The sequence below is a fragment of the Muntiacus reevesi genome, chromosome 2 (assembly GCF_963930625.1).
Source record: "Muntiacus reevesi chromosome 2, mMunRee1.1, whole genome shotgun sequence".
In the NCBI taxonomy this organism is placed as follows: Eukaryota; Metazoa; Chordata; class Mammalia; order Artiodactyla; family Cervidae; genus Muntiacus; species Muntiacus reevesi.
In genome coordinates, this window is record NC_089250.1 from 120,747,037 (window position 1) to 120,769,856 (window position 22,820).

Genomic DNA, 22,820 nt, shown 5'->3' on the forward strand with positions numbered 1-22,820 from the left:
GAATTCCCCCTTTCTACCTTCTGAAGCTGCTTCCTGCTGAACAGGGGTCTGGTTTTCCCCCTGGATTGGAGGAGCAGAGATATTCCCTGATGAGTCTGAAATATATCTGATTGTCACAGGGTACAGCCTCAGTTGCTCATACCCTTGTGTTAGAACCATGTGAAGTTTGGCTTCAGTCATTTTACTGACAAAGTTGACAAGGCAGTTAAGGAGGCAAGGTCCAAAGATGAGCAGCAGGACAATAGCATCTAGTGGGCTAAGAAATGGAAGATAATAGGTTAAACCAGAGAGGTTCTGTCTGACCATATTCCAGATGGAATTTGGATCTGGACCTTGTGTGTTATATTTTTGTAGTCTTTGAGCTGGCTCACATATCTGTTTTATGTTTACCTCAATCTGACCAGAGTTACTAACATACCTGCAGCAGGTTTTACTCATAACTGAACGTATTCCCCTTTGCTTAGCCAGGAGATAATTGAGGACTAGCCTGTTGTTGAGAACATCCAGAGATGTATAGAGTCCTTGTAAGGCATGCCCCATATTTTAGATAAGTCCTCAAGAGCCTGAAGCCAAAAACCTGGCCTCTGTGTACTGATGCGGAACTGAATCTCAGAGACACAATTTAGGAAGAAGCAGAAAAGAATAGCTTCATTGCTAGGGCAGTGGGGACACAGCAGGTTCTTGCCCCTCTAAAACTGTATGTCCCCAACCTTGGGGGATTTGATGGGCAGTTTTATAGGAACAGTTCAAGGGGATGTGGAGATCTGGGTAGACACCTGACCTAGCCTCAGTCTTGGGAGCTTCATGGGGGATGTGGAGACCCAACCTTCCCTCAGTAGTGGGAAGCTCTGTCTAAATGCCGGTGCTCAGATGTCTGGGGTCTGGAGCTGAGGTGGGCTTGTCTGGGTAGCAGTGCTCCCCTCTGAGTGTGATAACATGGCCCTCCCAGGGTCAGTGCTGAGGTAAGGGCTTAGTTCTTACCCCTGCGAGGTTCACATTCCCTGGGACTGGGGGAGACTCCTCAGATGGGCTCCCCAGTAATTGTTCCAGTTCACCAGCATGGACAGGGCAAGCAGGGAGGCAGGTTTACCTGGTCACGTGGATCTGGGCTTAAGGCTGATGGGCAGCAGGTGAGGTTGCTGCTGTGTGCTCCTTCCGGCCGGCCATTCTTATTCCGGCAGGCTCAGACCTGTCACTCCTCTTTCAGCCCTGCTGTCCCATGAGCTTTGTCAACATCTCAGTGAGAAAGGACAGGGCCCAAGCCTGCCAGGACTCATACTGGGTTCTACTTTAGCATGAAATCTTTCAAAACAAAATAGCGGAATCAAAGTGTAAACAGGAGACTGACTTCTCTGGGACAAGTGTTGGTAGAGGAGACAGACCCTATACTTCCTTCTACAGTCCTGGGAGGTCCCAGGGACCTGGCTTGTTGCCACATTGGGGGCCTACACAGACAGCCATAGTGTCCTAACCAAAGGGATGTGTGACCCCAGGCGCGGGGTCTGGGTACTGTGTGGTCTCACCTCATCTGCGTAGGTCAGGGTCACGTGTGGGCGAGACCCCGTATCTTGCTCTTGGTCCACAGGGTGTCTTGTCCCTTCTGAGACTGCCAACCTCTGAACTGAGGGTGTTGCCTGGATTAACCTGTGGTCTGTTTTCCCCTCTTAATCTCGTCACTCCTATAATAGTGAAGACTTTCCACTGACATTACATTATAGAATGTGTTACAACATAGTCTGTATCGTGGAGGACAATGTTCAGGGATGAATTGGCTAAGATGATTCCTGTCAAACCACCTGCTGTAAAGAGAAAAATAAAGCTTAAAGCTCATAATATAGTGGGAGATTATGTAATATGTCTCCATGAAGAGTTGCTAATCAGCAAATAAATGCAAATGCTTTTATTCCTGTAGGTATGGAAATAATTTTGCTGGCTGATGTAAAGTGTGCTCATGAGTGGACATCAATCTATACAGTAAACATATGATGGGCCCATAACCTAAATTCTAAAAAGCCAATGGACATGATTCATATTACTCCCATTTATTTGAAAGGTTTTTTTTGTCCTATATAGCATGTAATGATGGGCTTCCTAGGTGGCATCAATGGGGCTTCCCATTGGTGCCTGCCAATGCAGGAGACATAAGAGATGGGGGTTCAATCCCTAGGTCAGGAAAATCCCCTGGAATAGGAAAAGGCAACCCACTCCAGTATTCTTGCCTGGAAAATTCCATGGACAGAGGAGCCTGGTGGGCAGCAGTCCTTATGGTCACAAAGAGGCAACTTGAAACGCATGCAGAATGTAATGTAATGATAGATGAATTGTTCCAAACCCTGGGTAAGACTATCAAGACAGACTTCTGGGTGACCAAAGAATCAAAATAAGTGTTGGTGTAGGATTGGGTTTCCTCCTGCAGGGTCAAAGAAAGCAGTGTTTAGGTTTCTGTTAAAAGTATGGTCATTCTGGCTGCTGAGACTGATAACAATAGCAATACAGCTCTAATTGGGACAGATCAAACAAGTAATGGTGTTTGGTATTGGGATAAGTTTGCTGGTTTTATATTAAAGACTGTAGTGATAAAATTAACAGCAGCAAGAATAGAAGAAGCACTTGCTAAATGTAAGGAGAAAATGGTTAGGTCAGCAGAGGCTCCCACATTGCCAGATTTCCAGCTAGAGCAGCTGAGTATAAATGCACCAGCTTCTAGCACTGATGATACAAGTAGGAGTAAGAACGACAGGAGAAGTCAAAAGTTTATATTGTTTATTCGGGGAAATGGTATATCAGGTGCCCCAGTTATTAGTGGGACAAGTGAGTTTCTGAACTCTCCAACTGTAATGGGTACAGCTCTAAAGAAAATGATTACAAATGCAGGGTTGTTACAACTGGGTTACAGATGTGGTCATCTCCAAGTAGTGCTCTAGGTTAGCGGAACTCCGCATAGATTAACAGACTGACAGTGATGCCTAATATTCCAGTTCAAGAACCAAATGGTAAATACTAAGTGTTGATACGTTTGTGATTTGTTAAAAATAATCAGCAGTTTGTGAACAAAGACAAAGTGACTGAGCTAGCATTAGACTATAAATCTAAAAAAGAGATTGAGCCCTCTTTTGCCAAACTCTGTGGTGAATCAACAAATTGAACTGTAAATTCAAATAAGGAGCTTCACTTCTGCCTGTGTTTTCCTTCCCTTTTTTCCTTGAAGGCAGGAGAAGTAGATTGAAGCCAGTTAGTTGACTATTTACCTGTTAACTTCCTGAGGTGGGAGCCCACCAGTCTAGTAAGAATTTAGCTTAATTAAAATGTCTCATTGGCATTCAAATGATGTAGGATTGAATCTTGCAATCCTTATTTTCAGGAATTAAGTAAATCATACTTGCTTAGAGTTTTTGAAAGCTCTTGGTCTAAATTAACCTAAGGTTCTAATCCAGCACAAATAGAATGGATGTTAAGGGTACTAATAGTGTGGATATTATGATTAGTAATGATAGAAAAGTTATTTGCTTTGTATATTTGAAATTATTTGTGTTATTTTATTTTTAAATTGTTTATTAAAGGAATATAGTTAGTGAAGTGTAGGATGTAAGCCACAGTAGAAGTATGTGCTGGGTACTGTTCTGATGGCTGTTAGTGTTGATAGAAAGATGTTATTGTTTTTGTTATGTCTTAGATAATTATTCATTTGGGTAAAAAGTCTGGCAGTTGTGGGAGACCTCCTAACGACAATAGTGAGGATAAGTGGTGTGATGGGAGGTGTTTTATTTCCTGTGTGTTACAGTGATTCTGTTGTGGTACATGAGTTGGGCATAAACAGTGAGAAGACAGTGTTCTAATATAAAATAGCATGTTGAGGATTGTTATGGTTGGGTTACACATTATAATAGCTGTTATTCATCCTTTATGGGCAATTGACAAGCTATAATTTTTGTAGTTGAGTTTGTCAGAGTCCCCTGGAGGCTCCAATTATGATTCATCATATTGTTATGATTAATAGTGTGTTTAAGGGCTTCCCTGGTGGCTCAGTGGTAAAGAATCCACCTGAGAACACAGGTTTGATTCCTGATCTGGGAAGATCCCACATGCTGTGGAGCTACAAAGCCCATGCACCATGACTATCCGGCCTGTGCTCTAGAACCTGGAACCTGCAACTACTGAAGCCCTAGAGCTGGTGGTCTGCAATAAGAGAAGCCTGCACACGGCAGCTAGAGAGTAGCCCCCCCTGTCTGCAACTGGAGAAACGCCCACGCAACAATGAAGACCCAGTACAACCAAAAATAAGTAAATAAATAAAATGATTAAAAAGTGGTATGTTTAGGTTGTGGATGGTCTAAAAGTTGAAAGAGGTGCAATTTTGTCCCATTAACAGCATGAGGCCTGCTGTTCATGGAATACCTCGAGTTACTTCAGGCACTCAGAAGTGAAATGGGGAAAGTCCTGATTTTGTAACAACAGCTATAATTATGATAGATGAAAGATTTTTGTAATTCATTGTGTTCATTACCCAGAGTCTATTAGACTAATGATACTAGTCATTACAAGTGGTATTGATGTGGCGATTTTTAGAAAATATTTGTAGCATGCCTCTACAGCTTATGAGTTAAATGGTTTTATTAGAATGGGGATAATATTAACCAGTGTGAGAGTGTTACTACAATTATGGTTCCTGAGATAATGGTCAGTAGAATGATAGTAAAAACAATAGGGTTTGTTAGTTCAGGAAGGATATAAAACAATATTTTGGGGAGATGGGTGGGTCTGATAGCTTATTTATTAGACCTTACTGTAGCATGTAGTAAAATGTGGTAGCATGGGGAATGTAAAACTCTAAAGAGTAGGTCCAGTTCCTACAATTCTAGGAATAAGAGGATTTGAACCTCTCTTATTTACTCTATCACAGTATCTCACTTGTCATACGTATTATGTTTTGGTGGGATGTGTGGTATGATGACAGGCAGTGAAACCTCTCATATACACAGGGCTAATCTTAGTGGTAAATTTTTTTTGGTAAGATGTAGAAGTTAATCATATCAAAATTGTGGGAAGGATGCTCAGCTTCATAGAAAAGAGATTATGAGAAGGAGTGGTTCAGTGATGACACTGTATATAATTCTGACATGTAGGGGTTGTAAAACAATCCTAAAAATAAGATGTTGTGAGAAATGTTTATTATAATAATATTGGTACATTCTCTAGGGAGAACAAGGCCAATGGGTTTGCTACCTTTTCTCCATTGAAACCAAATATAGGTTTTGACTCTACTTATTTTAAATCAAGTGGGCTTTTTTGGATTTCTGCTAGAATTTGTTGTTGGTGTTGTTTAGTCACTTAAGTCATGTCTGACTTTTTGTGACCCCATGGACTATAGCCCGCTGGACTACTCTGTCCATGGGATTTCCCAGGCAAGAATACTGGAGTGGGTTGCCATTTCCTTCTCCAGGGGATCTTCCTGACCCAGGGATCAAACCTGGCATTGGCAGGCCGCTTCTTTACCACTGAGCCACCGGGAAAGCCTATTCTACTAGAATAGATATGATCAAACTCTGGGTAAGGGTCAATCAAAGGTGTTCTTTTGTAATTATTACTGTCAGAAGTGTAAATGATCCATTTATCAGTAGAACAGATACGAGAATAGTTGCTAATGTTACTTCACATGAGATTGTGCCTCTGCCAATAATGTTCCAATTAGTGTATTTTGAATCTAAAGCTCATCTAGATCAGAAGATGGAATAAATGGCTAGGCTTGATATAATGAATATAAATATCAATAGTATGCCTCGATTTATATCAATTAATGGATGAGATATAGGAAGAAGAATTCATATGGTGAGAGCCAGGGTAAAGACTAGCTTTGGTGCAATAATAAATTCATAAATTGATGATGTTGATGGTCACAGTGGTTCTTTTATAAAGAATTTGACTGCATTAGCCATGGGTTGTAATAATCCATAGGATCTGAGGATGGATTTGAATATAGTCTAGGATTTTTCATTCAGTTAAGGCAAACAATGCTATTGTAAGTAAAATTGGGTAATTAGTGAAAGAACTTGAACTATAAACATATTCTTAGGAAGATGATTTGAGCCTTTTCTGATAAAGGTTTAAGTTTTCTGCAGTTGATGGGCTCACCAAATCATAACAAAGCATGTGTACAAAAGGATCTTTAAATTAACCGAATGTAGATGATATAATCATTAAATTTAAATATAACTTTGCAAAATAGGTCTTATTTCTCTTTGTTCTTGATAATGAGAGGAATCTATAATAGATAGAAATCTAGGGATTTCTCCAGTCTGAACTAAGATCACATAGGACTTTGGTGCTGAAAAAACAGACCATTAATAGCCTTTATACAAGTGGTAAAGAATCCACCTGCCAATGTAGGAGACAAAAGAGACATGGGCCCAATTGCAGGGTCGGGAAGATCCCCTGAAGAAGGAAATGGCAACCCAATTCTAGTATTCTTGCCTGGAAAATTCCACGGGGGGAGGAGCTGGCAGGCTACAGTCCATGGGGTCGCAAAGAGTCATACACAACTGAACATACACACACGCCACATAACATTGGGATGTTCTGATCCTGCATTAAGATTGTAAACCCTGCAGTTGACAAAACTCTAGATAGGATTGCCCTATTTTGCCTAGGATAACTTCTCTCTTGATCCAAGTTTCAGACCAATAGGTAATAAAGCATTTTGATTTGTTGGTCAAAATTTTAATCTTTCAGAGGTTGTTTTATTCTCCAAGGTCACCAAAACCAATACTGTCAACCCATTAAAAGCTATGTTATCCCTTAAAATGTCAGTTGTTTATTTTTTTAATTCATTAATGGCTTAAACCACATAAGACTAGGATTGCTGTAACTTGTGGTGGGTCTATTTTTGTTTTTTGAAGGAAATTCCATACTATTCTCCATAGTGACAGTTAGCAATTTACATTGCCACCTAGAGTGGAGGAGAGTTCCCTTTTCTGCACTCCCTCCCTCTTTGGTGTTTATTGTGGGTAGACTTTTGGATAACTGCTGCCAAAGGATACCTTGTAGAGGTCGATTTGATTAGCATTTCTCTAATCATTAATGATACTGAATGATGTGAGATTTTTAAGAATGTGAGAACAATTTAGCTCTTGAACTTCGGTTCTGGAGAGTGGGCCCTATTTTGAATTTGTTTTCCATTACCTACCAAAGGGAATATTTTGAGGGAAAGCAGCATTTATAGCTTCGAATGCCTTTTGAATATTAACTGCCCAGAAGTACCAGTTTTAAAGTTATTGTTACGACAAATGGTGACAAGACAGCAGTACTTCCTCATACCCCTCTATAGTAACTTGGGCAACCAGAGCCTCAGAGAATATCATGTTTCTAGGTGGAAAGAGCCTGAACAAACACCCAGTGCTTGAATCTCATTAGCTCTTCCCCCTTATTTTGCACCCCCAACCCCAAAGGAATGCCAAGCCCTGCAAAAGGGCTATGTTGAGGGTGCTGGTGTATGTAGTTGAGCTGACCTAAAGGATGGAGGCCGGTAGTGGGTACCCCAACACCAGAAGCCAAGGAGATCAGCTGTCTTTTTAAAACTCTACCTGCCCAGCCGATTCACCTTCCTTTGGATCCACAAGGCATGGTGAAGCTGTAAGATGGACACCCTGGATCTAGGGATTGTGGTCTCAGCCAGAAGAGACCAGCCACTGAACTTGTATAAATGAATTCATCAGGTTAGGTAGGCTCCTCAGCTCCCTCAGCCCCCAACAGCCCAGCCTGGGACCCAAGCCTGTTTAAGTTCCTCCGAAAATATGCCACTAGCCTAAGTCATGGAGATCTGATAGGAATAGAATAGACATTTCTTTCTCTAATTTCTTTCTTTTTGTATATAATTTTCTCTGTGCACTATAGGTGATGTACAATTTTTGACATTTTATAGCAATTGCTATAAATTGTTTGAATTTGTGTGAATTCTATAGCAATTGCTTCCCTCACATATATACCTGTACTGTTTTGCTTCAGATTCTGTTGCCGCCTAGGTTGCTCTAGAGTGTGCAGTGGAGTTCTCTGTGCTATCCAGTAGGTCCTTATTGATTATTTTATGAAATTTAGCAGTTTTGTGTTGATCCTTCCGTCATCTTAGAAATCCCCTTTTTTTGGAAACCTAGTTTCTATTCTATGAGTCTTTTTTTTGTGTGAGGTACATCAGTTTCTTTGTATGAGGTTTTCAGTTTCACCTATAGGTGATAACGCATGATATTTGTGTTTCTCTGAGTACTTGGATTTTATGTGGTCAGTTCCCTGTTCTGACATAATGCTGGAGATGACATTTTTTCCCTGTATTCTGGCTAAGTCATATTCCACTGACTGTATGTTCCAGTTCAGCCGCCCAGTCGTGTCCAACTCTTTGTGGCCCCATGGACTGCAGCATTCCAGGCCTCCCTGTCCATCACCAATTCCTGGAGTTTACTCAAACTCATGTCCACTGAGTTGGTGATGACATCCAACTATCTCATTCTCTGTCAACCCCTTCTCCTCCCAGCCTCAATCTTTCCAAGCATCAGAGTCTTTTCAAATGAGTCAGCTCTTCATATCAGGTGGCCAAAGTATTGGAGTTTCAGCTTCAACATCAGTCCTTCCCATGAACACCTAGGACTGATCTCCTTTAGGATGGACTGGTTGGATCTTCTTGCAGTCCAAGGGACTCTCAAGAGTCTTCTCCAACACCACAGTTCAAAATCATCAGTTCTTTGGCTCTCAGCTTTCTTTATAGTTCAACTCTCACATCCATACTTGATTACTGGAAAAACCATAGCCTTGACTAAACGGACCTTTGTGGGTAAAGTAATGTCTCTGCTTTTTAATATGCTGTCTAGGTTGGTCATAACTTTTCTTCCAAAGAGCAAGCATCTTTTAATTTCATGGCTGCAGTCACCATCTGCAGTGATTTTGGAGTCCAAAAAAATAAAGTCAGCCAATGTTTCCACTGTTTCTCCATCTATTTGCCATGAAGTGATGGGACCAGATGCCATGATCTTAGTTTTCTGAATGCTGAGTGTTAAGCCAACTTTTTCACTCTCTTCTTTCACTTTCATCAAGAGGCTCTTTAGTTCTTCACTTTCTGCCATAAGGGTGGTGTCATCTGCATATCTGAGGTTATTGATATTTCTCCTGGCCATCTTGATTCCAGCTTGTGCTTCCTCCAGCCCAGCATTTCTCATGATGTACTCTGCATATAAGTTAAATAAGCAGGGTGACAATATACAGCCTTGACGTACTCCTTTTCCTATTTGGAACCAGTCTGTTGTTCCATGTCCAGTTCTAACTGTTGCTTCCTGACCTGTATACAGGTTTCTCAAGAGGCAGGTCAGGTGGTCTGGTATTCCCATCTCTTTCAGAATTTTTCACAGTTTGTTGTGATCCACACAGTCAAAGGTTTTGGCATAGTCAATAAAGCAGAAATAGATGTTATTTTAGAACTCTCTTGCTTTTTTAATGATCCAATGGATGATGGCAATTTGATCTCTGGTTCCTCTATCTTTTCTAAATCCTGCTTGAACATCTGGAAGTTCATGGTTCGTGTACTGTTGAAGCCTGGCTTGGAGAATGTTGAGCATTATTTTATTAGCGTGTGAGATGAGTGCAATTGTGTGGTAGTTTGAGCATTCTCTGGCATTGCCTTCCTTTGGTAGCACATTGCTTTTATCTGTTCATCCGTGGATGGATAATTGGGTTTTTCCCACGCCTTGGCTATATTGTAAACACTTCCCCACAATAACCATTGGGGGAGCATATGTGTTTTCTAAGGATTTTTTTTCTCTGAATAAATGTCTGCTTAGGAGTGAAGTTGCCGGGTTTTGTGGTGGTTCTATTCTTTTTGGAAAGAACTTACGTACTGCTTTCCATGGTAGTTTTTAGCAATTTACATTGCACCAAGGGCATTGTAAGATTCTGTTTATTGAATGACTACTTCGGTGTTTCTTGTGGGTAGGCTTTTGGATGATTGGTGCCGGGGTATCGCTTAGAAATCACTTTAATTAATATTTCTCTAATCAATAACGATGCTGAGCATTTTTCAAGTGATTTTTTTTTAAGAACACGAGGTGAATTTAGGCCTTGAAATTGGCTTCTGGAGAATCGGCCCTACTTTGAATTCCTTCTCAGTTACCTACCACAGGGAATTTCGTGAGAGGACGGGTCATTTACAGTCCCAGAGGCCTCGTGAATATTAAGTGCCCGGATGTCCCCGTGTTAAAGTTGTTGTTAGAAGAAATGACCACAAGGCGGCAGCACCTCTTCCTGCCTCACTGCGGTAACTCGGGCGCTAGAGCCTTAGAGAAAGTCCTGTTGCTGGGCGGTATAGTTGAGTGGAAAGAACCTGAGCAAACACCCAAGGGCTTGTATCTCATTAGTTCCTCCTCCTTATTTTTTTTTTTTTTTAATTTTAATTTTTTTTTTTTTTTTTTTTTACCACCAATAGCAAAGAAATCCCAAGCCCTGCATAAGTGCTATGTACAGGGCGCTGTTGTAGGTGTAGGTGCAGGTGTATTTGGTGAATGAAGGAGGATGGCAGTGGGTGCCTTAACACCAAGAGCCCCCAATACCAGGTGTTTTTCCAAAGCTCACCCTGCCCGCAGGTCTGCCATCCTTTGGATGCCCTGGGCTTGGGTAAGCTGTAAGAGGGCCAGCCTGCATCTGGGGATTGAGGTCCCACCTAGTGGGGACTGGGCAATATACTTCCAAGACAGAACTCATCAGCTGGAATATAGTCCTCAGCCATCTCAGCCCCAGCACAGACCAGGATGGGACCAAGCCTGTTTAGGTTCCAGAAATGGGCCACCAGCCTAAGTTGGGAATAGAGTAGTCATTACCTCTTTTCTTTCTTTCTTTTTTTCATATAATTTTAATTTCTCTAGTGCAGTATATACAGTTTTGTGTTTGAGTTCTATAGCAATTGATTCACTCGTACATATACCTGTACCATTTTGATTCTTCAGATTCTACTCCCCGTAGGTTTCTACAGACTGTGCAGTGGAATTAACTGTGGTATCCAGACTGTCCTCGTTGATTATCTGTTTTATGAAGGTAGTGGTTTGTGTTAATCCTAACCTCCTAATTTCTCCTTTCCCCAACCCTACATTCTCTTTTTGGTAACTAAGTTCTGTTCCAAGTCTTTGAGTCTAATTTTGTTTGGTACATGACTCATTTTTATTCCACATATAGGTGACAACACATGATGTTTGTCTTTCCCAGTCTGACTACCCGGATTTAGTGTGGTTATCTCCCTGTCCACCGATGGGACTGCAAATGACATCATTTTCTCCTGGTATTTGCTGAGTCATAGTCTACTGAGTATATGTAGTGTATTTTTTTAATCTATTCATCTGTGGATGGATATTTTTACTTTTTCCATACCTTGGACATTGTAAACACTGCCCCACCATCCGCTGCAGTAGTATTGTATTTTTAAATTATTTTTATTCTCCAAGTATATGCCTACCCAAGAGTGGGATCTGAGGGAATTGGAATGTGGTAGTGGTTTCTAATTTTCTCTTTGGAAGGATCGTCCCCACTCTTCTCCACAGTGGATGTTAGCAAAGAACATTGTCACCAAGATCGTAGCAGGGGTCTCTTTTCTGCATGAGCTCTATGGTGTTTATTGTGGTTGACTTTCAGTTGACTGGTGCCAGGGGATACCTCTTAAAGTTTGCTTTCATTGTTGTTCAGTTGCTTAGTGGTGTCTTGTTGGGAGCCGGAGAGAGAAACCCCGCCCGTGACAAGGTCTGGGTCCAAGGAGCTGGCACACAAAGGCGTCCGGACCTCTGGGACTGCTCCACACGCAAAGGCGTCCGGACCTCTGGGGGTTTCTTGGGACTGCACCACCATCCACTCCCAGGCCTTCATCCTTTCATCTTTTGATGCTTGGCGTTCTTCTATGTTCCCTAGAAACTAGTCTGACTCTTACCTAAAATCCCTCCTTGAAACCTTTGCATGGCAGCAACACAGTCCCCGGGGGCACATGGGCCCCAATAAACAGGCCAGAGGTAAGGAAAATATTACACAGAACATCCTGCCTTCTCTGGCTCTGTTGGAATTATGACTGCCAATTTAGAATCTGGAATGCTCATGATTGCACAAAAACCCTTCTAGCACAAAACCAAATCTGCTAGCAACAGACCTATCTATCCCATAAGCAAAAATAGATAAGAGTCCATTACGAGATTGAGAAGATTCCTTAGGGTGTGATCAGGAGGGAATTCATGAGACCTCTGACCCTTAGGATTACATACCACAGCTAAGTCTGGCCCATACCCGGTGAGCTTCCCAAGATAAGGTTTGTAGATGGCTTTTCACGGTTAATTAGATGCTGCCATTGAATTGTTTAAAAGTTATGTGTAGGTATTGATTGTTCTGGAAAGTTATTCATGATGTAACCTGTGATCACGCACCTGGTACAAGCTTATCATTCCCCCCTCCTTAAACCTCCTTAAAGGATTATTGGTTTTGGGGTATATAAGCACTAATGTAAGAGAATAAAGTAGTCTTGATCCTGCACTCAACCAAGACTCGACTTGCTTTCTTTTCTTCGCCGATGCTGCTCATCCGAAGGGAACTCCTGGACTCCGCCGGGGTTTGACCCCGGCAGTGTCTGACTTTTTGTGACTGCATGGACTACAGTATTGCAGACTTCCCTGTCCTTCACTATCTTCCGGAGTTTGCTCAAACTCATATCTATTGAGCTGATGATGCCATCCAACCATCTCATCCTCTGTTGCTCCTTTCTCCTCCTGCCCTCAATCTTTCTCAGAATCAGTGTCTTTCCAGCTCTTTGCATCAGCTGGCCAAAGTAGTCAAGATTCAACTTCAACATCAGTCCTTCCAGTGAATATCCAGGGTTGATTTCCTGTAGGATTGACTGGTTTGATCTCTTGCAGTCCAAGGGACTCTCAAGAGGCTTCTCCTGCACCACATTTTGAAAGCATCAATTTTTGCTGTTCAGCCTTCCTTATGGTCCAACTCTCACATCTACACGACTACTGGAAAAACCAAAGCTTTGACTAGACAGTCCTTTGTCGGCAAAGTGATGTCTCTGCTTTTTAATACACTGTCCATGTTTGTCCTAGTTTTTCTTCCAAGGAGCAAGTGTCTTTTAATTTCAAGTCTGCAGTCACTGTCTGCAGTGATTTTGGAGCCCAAGAAAATAAAGTCTCTCACTATTTCCATTGTTTCCCCATCTATTTGCCTTGAAGTGATGGTACCAGATGCCATCATGATCTTAGTTTTTTGAATGTTGAGTTTTAAGCCAGCTTTTTCACTATCCTCTTTCACCTTTATCAAGAGGCTCTTTAGTTTCTCTTCGCTTTCTGCCATTGGAGTGGTGTCATCTGCATATCTGAGGTTATTGATATTTCTCCTGGCAATCCTGATTCCAGCTTGTGATCCATCTAGCCCAGCATTTGGCATGATGTACTCTGAAAGTGAAAAGTGAAAGTCACTCAGTCGTGTCCGACTCTTTGTGACTCCATGGGCTACACAGTCCATGGAACTCTCCAGATCGGAATACTGGAGTGGGTAGCCTTTCCCTTCTCCAGGGGGATCTTCCCAACCAAAGGATTGAACCCAGGTCTCCTACATTGCAGGCAGATTCTTTATCAGCTGAGCCACAAGGGCAGCCCAAGAATATTGGAGAGGGTAGCCTATTCGGTCTCCAGGGGATCTTCCTGACCCAGGAATTGAACCAGGGTCTCCTGCATTGCAGGCAGATTCTTTACCAACTGAGCTTCCAGGGAAGCCCCTGATATATGATATACTCTGCAAATAAATTAAATAAACAGGGTGACAATATACAGCCTTGACACACTCCTTTCTCAATTTGGAACCAGTCTGTTGTTCCATGTCCAGTTCTAACTGTTGCTTCTTGACCTGCAAACAGGTTTCTCAGGAGGCAGGTAAGGTGGTCTGGTATTCCCATCTCTTTAAGAATTTCCCACAGTTTGTTGTTATCCACACCGTCAAAGGCTTTATCGTGGTCAGTGAAGCAGAAGTAGATGTTTTTCTGCTTTCATTAGCATTTCTATAATCATTAATGATGCTGAATGATGTGATACTTTTAAGAATGTGAGAACAATTTAGCTCTTGAAATTGGCTCCTGGAGAGTCGACCCTGTTTTGAATTTGTTTTTGATTACCTACCAAAAGGGGTTTTTTGAGAGAAAGCATCATTTATAGCCTCGAATTCCTAAGTGCCCAGAAGCACTGGTTTTAAAGTTGCTGTTAGGAGGAACGACCACAAGGCGGCAGCACTTCTTCATGATCTTCTGGTAACTCGGCCGAAGAAAAAGAAAGTGAGATCGCTCAGTCGTGTCTGACTCTTTTTTTCCCCATTTATTTTCATTAGTTGAAAGCTAATTACTTTACAATATTGTAGTGGTTTTTGCCATACATTGACATGAATCAGCCATGGATTTACATGTGTTCCCCATCCCATCCCGTGTCTGACTCTTTGCGATCCCGTCGACTGTAGCCTACCAGGCTCCTCCGTCCATGGGATTTTCCAGGCAAGAATACTGGAGTGGGTTGCCATTTCCAAGCAGAGCTTTAAATATTTAGATGTTTCTAGGAGGTAAATTAGAGTGGAAATAACTGAACAAACACTCATAGGTTTTCATCTCATTATCACTTCCCCCTTATCCTTCCTTCTCAACCCTAGAGAAATCCCCTGCCCTTCCAAACTGCTATTCTGAGCGTGCTGGTGCACATAGGTGAGTTGACCTAAAGAAGGATGCTGGCAGGGGGAAACCCAACACCAGTAGCCGAAGAGCCCAGGTGATTTTGCTTAGCCCTGTCTGCCCAGCAGGTCCGTCATCCTGTGAACACCCTAGGCTTGGCTGAGTGGTAAGAGGACCAGCCTGGATCTGGGGATTGTGGTCCTAACCAGCAGGGACCGGGCTCTAAACTTGGGAATAGGAACTCAGCAGCTGGCATATACGCCTCAGCTTCTTCAACCCCAGCACAGGCCAGCCTGGGGACTCAAAAACCTGTTTAGGTGTTGAAAATGTGCCAGTAGCCTAAATCATGGAAGTCTGTTATGAACAGAGTAGGCATTTCTTTCTTCCTTTCTCTGTTTCTTTTTTCAAATAATTTAAATTTTTCTAGTGATATATAGTCAATACACAATTTTGTGTTCTTTGAGTTCTATAGCAACTTGATTCACTCATACCTATATCTGTACCATTTTGTTTTTTCTGATTCTACTCCCATGTAAGTTATTACAGAGAGTGCGGTCGAGTACCCTGGGCTATGCAGTATGTCCTCAATGATTATTCTATTAAATCAAGTGATTTTGTGTTAATCTGAACCTCCTAATTTCTTCTTATCCCAAGATTCCCTTTTTTGTAACTAAGTGTTTTCTGTGAGTCTTTTTTTGGTAAGGTACAACAGTTTCTTTGTATGAGGTTTTCCATGTATAGCTCATAACACATGATACTTGTCTTTCTCTGTCTGACTACCCGGGTTTTGTATGGCTAGCTCTCTGTTCTGACATATGGCTGCAAAAGGACATCATTTTCTTCTGTTTTCTGGCTAAGTCATATTCCATTGAGTGTATATAGCACATCTTTTTATCTTTTCTTCTGTGGATAGATAACTAGGTTTTCCTGATGTTTTGGCTATCATAAGTGTTGTCCCCATGAGCCTTGGGGAGTACATGTGTTTTTGAAGGATTTCTTTTCTCTGAATATATGCCCACTCAGGGTTGGAGTTGCCAGATCATGTTTTGGTCCTATTTTTTTCTTTTTGGAAGAACTTCCCTACCGCTGTCTGTAGTGGTTTTAGCAATTTACCTTGCCACCAAGAGTACAGTAAGACTCTGTTTATTGAACGCCTACTTTGGTGTTTCTTGTGGATAGGCTTTTGAATGACTGGTGCCAGAGGTACCACTTAGAAATCACTTTAACATTTCTCTAATCAATAACGATGCTGAGCATTTTTCATGTGATTTTATTTTTAAGAACGTGAGGTGAATTTAGGCCTTGCAGTTGGCTTCTGGAGAATCGGCCCTACTTTGAATTCCTTTTCCATTATGTACCGCCGGGAATTTCGGGAGAAAATGGGTCATTTACAGTCCCAGAGGCCTTGTGAATACTGTGCCCAGATGCACAGGTGTAAAGGTGTGGAAAAATGGCCACGAGGTGGCAGCCCTTCTTCACGCCCTACTGTGGAACCTCGGGTAACTGGAGCCTTAGAGAAATTCCTGTTTCTAGGGTAACATTTGAGTGTAAAGAACTGAACAAACAATCTCAGCATTTCCCAATTATTTCTCACCCCAACCCAGAGGAGTCCCAAGTGGTACAAAAGTGCTATGTTGAGGGTGCTGGTGTTCATAGGTAAGTTGACCTAAGGAAGCAGGCTGGCAGTGGGTACCCGACACTAGGAGGTGAGGAGACTAGGTGATTTTGCAAAGCCCTGTCTACCCAGCAGGTCCACCATCCTTTGGATGCACTAGGCTTGGGTAAACTGTAAGAGGGCCAACCTTGGTCTGGGTATTGCGATCACAACTAAGGGGGCCAGGCTCTAAAATTCTATAAAGGAGTTCATTCTCTGGAATATTATCCTTAGGTACCTCAGTAACCCTATAAACCACCCTTAGGACCTCCTCAGTAACCTTATAAACCACCCTTGGGATCAAGACTGTTTAAGCTCCAGAAATGGGCCACCAGGCTAAGTTGCTGAGGCCTGATGAGAATAGTCATTTCATTTTTTCTCTATTTCTTTTTCTTTTTTCATACAATTTTAATTTCTCTAGTGCAGTGTAAGTGATGTACAATTTTGTGTTTCAGTTCTGTAGCAGTTTGATTTACTTATACATATACCCTTACCATTTTGTTTGGTTTCTACTGCCACATAGGTTATTACCTATGTGTTATTGTAGTTCTCTGTGCTCTTAAGAGGGTTCTTGTTTGTATTTTTTAATCTATTTTATGAAAGAAGTTGTATTGTGTTAATTCTAGTCTCTGATTTTCTTCTTGCTGCCCACCCCAAATTGCTGTTTTGGTAAGTAAGTTACTTTTCTAAGTCTGTGAGGCATTTTGTTGGATACATTACTTCGTTTGTATGATTTTTTTCCTTTCCACCTATAGGTGATAACACATGGTATTTTTCTTTTCCTATCTGAATACCTGGATTTAGTGTGATCATCTCTCTGTCCATTCATGGTGCTGAAAATGACAACATTTTCTTCTAGTTTCTGGCTGAGTCACAGCCCACTGAGGATATGCCGCTTATCTTCTCTTATCTGTTCATCTGTGGAGGGCTACTTGGGTTTCCCATGCTTGGGTATTGTGAACATTGCCCTACTGAATTTTGTGGTGTACATGTGTTTTCAACAGGTGTTTATTCTCTGAATATATGCACACCCAAGTGTGAGATAGAGGGACGTTGTGGTGGTTCTATTTCTCTCTCGAAGGAACTTCCCTATCATCCTCCAGGTGGCTGTTAGCAAATTATATTGCTACTGAGAGCGTAGTATTGTTCTCTTTTATTCACGCCCTCTTTGGTATCTATTGTGGGTTTACTTCTGGATGACTGCTGCGAGGGGGTACCTCCTAGAGGGCACTTTGCTTAGCATTTCTCTGATCATTAATGATTAGAATGATGTGATTTTTTTTTAATAATGTGAAAACAATACAGTCCTTAAAATTGCTTTCAGTAGTTGTTGTTCAGTCACTAAGTCATATCTAACTCTTTGCAACCCCATGAGCTGCAACACGCCAGGCTTCCCTGTCCTTCACTATCTCCCAGAGTTTGCTCACATTTAGAGCCATTGAGTTGGTGGTGCTATCTAACCACGTCATCCTCTGCTGCTCTCTTCTCCTTTGCCTCAGTCTTTCCCAGCATCAGGGTCTTTCCTAAACAATCAGCTCTTTGCATCAGCTGGCCAAAGTATTGGAGCTTCAGCGTCTGTCCTTCCAAAGAAATTCTGGGTTGATTTCCTTTAGGATTGACTGGTTTGATCTTCTTGTAGTCCAAGGCATTCTGCAGAGTCTTCTCCAGCACCACAGTTCAAAAGCATCAGTTCTTCAGTGCTCAGCCTTCTTTGTGGTCCAGTTCTCACATCTGTACATGACTACTGGAAAAACCACGGCTTTGACTGTTATAGACCTTTGTTGGCAAAGTGACATCTCTTCTTTTTCATACACTGTCTAGGTTTGTCACAGCTTTCCTTCCAAGGAGCAAGTATGTTTTAATTTCATGGCTGTAGTTACCACCCACAGTGATTTTAGAGCTCAAGAAAATGAAATCTGTCACAGTTTCCAATTTCCCCCTTCTATTTGCCATGAGTGGTGATGGGACTAGATGCCGTGATCTTAGTTTCTTGATTTGGAGTTTCAAGCCAGCTTTTTCACTCTCATCACATTTACATTCATCGAGAGGCTCTTTAGTTCCTCTTCTCTTTCTGTCATTAGAGTGGTACCGTCTGCGTATCTGAAGTTATTGATATTTATCCCCCAAGTCTTGATTCCAGCTTGTTATCATCCAGCCTGGCATTTTGCATCATGTACCCTGCACATAAGTTAAACAAGCAGGGTGACAATATATACAGCCTTGATGTACTGCTTTCCAAATTTTGAAGCAGCCAGTTGTTCCATGTAAGGTTCTAACTGTTGCTTCTTGCTCTGCATACAGGTTTCTCAGGAGTGAAAAAGCTACCTTTACTAGCGTGTGAGATGAGTGCAATTGTGCGGTAGTTGAGCATTCTTTGGCATTGCCTTTCTTTGGGATTGGAATGAAGACAGATCTTTTCCATTCCTGTGGCCACTGCTGAGTTTTCCAAACTTGCTGACATATTGAGTGCAGCACTTTCACAGCATCATCTTTTAGGATTTGAAATAGCTCACCTGGAATTCCGTCACCTCCACTAGCTTTGCTTGTAGTGATGCTTCGTAAGGCCCACTTGACTTCACATTCCAGGATGTCTGGCTCTACGTGAGTGATCACACCATCATGATTATCTGGGTCGTGAAGATCTTTTTTGTACAATTCTTCTGTGTATTCTTGCCACCTCTTCTTGTGAATATTAAATGTCCTTAAACGCAGACTTTAAAATTGTTACAAGAAGTGATGACAAGGTGGCAGTACATTTTCATGCCTCAGTATGCTGAGTTGGGCAACCAGAGCCTTAGAGAATGTCGTGTTTCTAAGTGGTAAATCAGAGTGGAAACAACCTAAACACCCACAGGTTTGCATATCATTATCCCTACACTGTTACCATTCACCCACAACAGTGGAGAAATTTGAGGCCCCTCAAAACTACTCTGCTTTGGGTTCTAGGGTAAATAGCTGAGTTAACTGACAAAGGAGGCTGGCAGTGGGAACCCCAACACCAGGAGAACTGAGGAGAGCAGGTGATTTTGCAAAGTTCCACCTGCCCAGCAGGTCTACCATACTTCGGATGCCCCAGGCTTGCCTGAATTGTGAGATTACCCACTTAGATGTGGGGATTGTGGGTCCGACTAGAAGGCACTGGGCTCTAAACTTGAACAAAGAAGCTCAGCAGCTGACCCACGTGCCTGAGCTCCCTCAGCCACGGCACAGGTCGGCCTGGGGACCCGATTTCTGTTCCAAAAATGTACAACTAACTTAAGTCACTGAGGTCAACTAGAAATACAGGAGACATTTATTTCTTCCTTCTTCTATTTCTTGTTTTTTCATATAATTTTAATTTTTGTAGTGCCCTATAGTGACACAATTTTGTGTTTGAGTTCTATAGCAATTTCAGTCACTCATACATAAACCTGTTCTGCTTTGCTTCTTTGGAGTCTGCTCCCACATAGGTTATTTAGTTGCTGAGTGTACAGTAGAGTTCCCTGTGCTATCCAGTAGTTCCGCATTGATTATTCCATGAAATTAGCAGCTTTGTGTTAATCCTAACCTCCTAATTTCTTCTTCTCCTCTCCCAGAATACTCTTTCTTATAACTCAGTTTCTTTTCTGTGAGTCTTTTTCTGGGGAGGTACATTTGTTCTTTTGTATGAGGTTTTCGATTCTACCATCATATAAGATGATATTTGCCTTTCTCTGTCTTACTACCTGGATTTTGTGTGGTCATTTCCCTGTTCAGACATACGGCTGGAAATAACATCATTTTCTTCTCTTTTCTGGCTAAGTCATATTCCATTGAGTGTATGTAGCACATCTATTTTATTGTTCATCTCTGGATGGATAATGTTTTCTTTTTTTTGTAATGCCTTGGCTATTGTAAACTCTGTGCCAGCAAGCGTTGGGGAGCATGTGTGTTGAATGATTTTTTTTCTCTGAACATATGCCACTCAAGAGTGGAGTTGCCAGATCTTGTGCTGGTTTTTTTCTTGCTCTCCATAGTGATTGTTAGCAATTTTTATTACCACCAAGATTGTAGTAAGGTTCTGCTTATTGAACAAACTCTTTGGTGTTTATTTTGGGTACACGTTTGGATGACTAGTGCCAGGGGTACCTCTTAGAGGTCAGTTTGATTAGTATTTCTCAAATCAGTAAAGATGCTGAACAACTTTCATGTCTTTTTTTTTTTTAAAGACGGAGAGAAAAAAAAAAGACGGAGAGGACAATTTAGCCCTTGAAATAGGCTTCTGGAGTATTGGCTGTATTTTGATTTTGTTTTTGATTACGTACCACAAAGAATATCTTAAGGGGAAGGGCCATGAACAGCCCCACAGGCTGTGTGAATGAGTACTAAGTGCCCAGATGCACTGGTTTAAAGTTGCTGTTAGGAGAAATGGCCATAAGGCAGCAGCACGTCTCCATTCCTCACTGTGGGAACCTGGGCAACTGGAACCTTAGAGGAAGTCCTGTGTCTGAGTGTAAAATCTGAATGGAAAAAGCTAGAACAAACACCCAGGGCTTGTAACTTATTAGACTCTCCTGCATATTTTTCACCCCCAACCCCAAAGGAACCCCGAACCCTACAAAAGTGCTACGTACAGGGTGCTGGTGTACAGAGGTGAGACGGCCTGAGGAAGGAGGCTGGCAGCGGGTGTCCCAGCGCCAGGAGCAGGATTTAGTGTGGTCATTGCCCTGGTCTCATGGTGCTTCAAATGACATCATCTTCTGTTTTCTGGCTAAATCATATTCCATTGAGTATATGTACTAATAGTACATCATTTCATCTGTTCATATCTAAATGGATATTTGAGTTTTTCCTGTGTATTGGCTATTGTAAACAGTGTAGCAACGGCCATTGAGGAGCATGTGTGTTTTTGAAGAATTTCTTTTTCTGACTATATGTCCACTCAGGAGTGGAACTGCTTAATCTTGTAACGCTTCTGTTTTTCTTTTTGAAAGGAGGTTCTCTAATGCTCATCATAGTGCTTGTCTTTCTTTACGTTGCTGCCAAGAGTGTTGTGGGTACTCTTTAGAGAATACCATAATTCTAATTTATTTTGAGTAGAAATTTGGATGACTGGTCCTAGGGGTACCTCTTAGAGATCAGTTGATTTAGCATTTCTCTAATCAATAATGATGCTGAACACTTTTGCCTGTGACGCTTTTAAGAATGGGATAAAATTTAACTCTTGAAATTCACTTCTGGTGAGATGGCCTATTTTTAATTAGTTTAGGATAACCTACCAGAGGGAATTTGAGTGAAAGCAACATTTACAGCCTCTAATGCCTTGTGAATATTACTGCTCAGAAGCAATGGTTTAAGTTGTTGTGAAAGCAGAAAAGGAGAGAGTGATTCTTCTCATGCCATTATGGTAACTCAGAAGCCAGAACTATAGAAGTCAGGTTTCCGTGTGACAACTTAGTGGGGAGAGTTTGAACAAACACCACGATTTTGGGTCTCAATACATTGTCCCCCTTAGCCTGGAACCTTTAGCCCAGAGCAATATCCAGCCCTGGCAAAGGGCTCTGGTGAGGGTGCTGGTGTAGGTAGGCAAGTTGACCCAGGAAACAGGCTGGTCCAACACCAGGAGCCAAGGGGATCAGGTGAGTTTGCAAAGCAAAATTAGAGATACCAAGGGAACGTTTCATGCAAAGATGGGCTCAATAAAGGACAGAAATGTTATGGACCTAACAAGATATTAAGAAGAGGTAGCAAAAATACACAGAAGAACTATACAAAAAAGATCTTCATGACCCAGATAATCATGATGGTGTGATCACTCACATAGAGCCAGACATCTTGGAATGTGAAGTCAAGTGAGCCTCAGGAAGTATCACTACGAACAAAGCTAGTGGAGGTGATGGAATTCCAGTTGAGCTATTTCAAATCCTAAAAGATGATGCTGTGAAAGTGCTGCACTCAATATGCCAGCAAATTTGGAAAACTCAGCAGTGGCCACAGGACTGGAAAAGGTCCATTTTCATTCTAATCCCAAAGAAAGGCAATGCCAAAGAATGCTCACACTACTGCACAATTGCACTAATCTCACATGCTAGTAAAATAATGCTCAAAATTCTCCAAGCCAGGCTTTAGCAATACGTGAACCATGAACTTCTAGATGTTCAAGTTGGTTTTAGAAAAGGCAGAGGAACCTGAGATCAAATTGCCAACATCTGCTGGATCATTGAAAAAGCAAGAGAGTTCCAGGAAAACATCTATTTCTGCTTTATTGACTATGCCAAAACCTTTGACTGTGTGGATCACAATAAACTGTGGAAAATTCTGAAAGAGATAGGAATACCAGACCACCTCACCTGTCTCTTGAGAAACCTGTATGCAGGTCAGGAAGCAACAGTTAGAACTGGACATGGAACAATAGACTGGTTCCATATAGGAAAAGGAGTACGTCAAGGCTATATATTGTCACCATGCTTATTTAACTTATATGCAGAGTACATTATGAGAAAT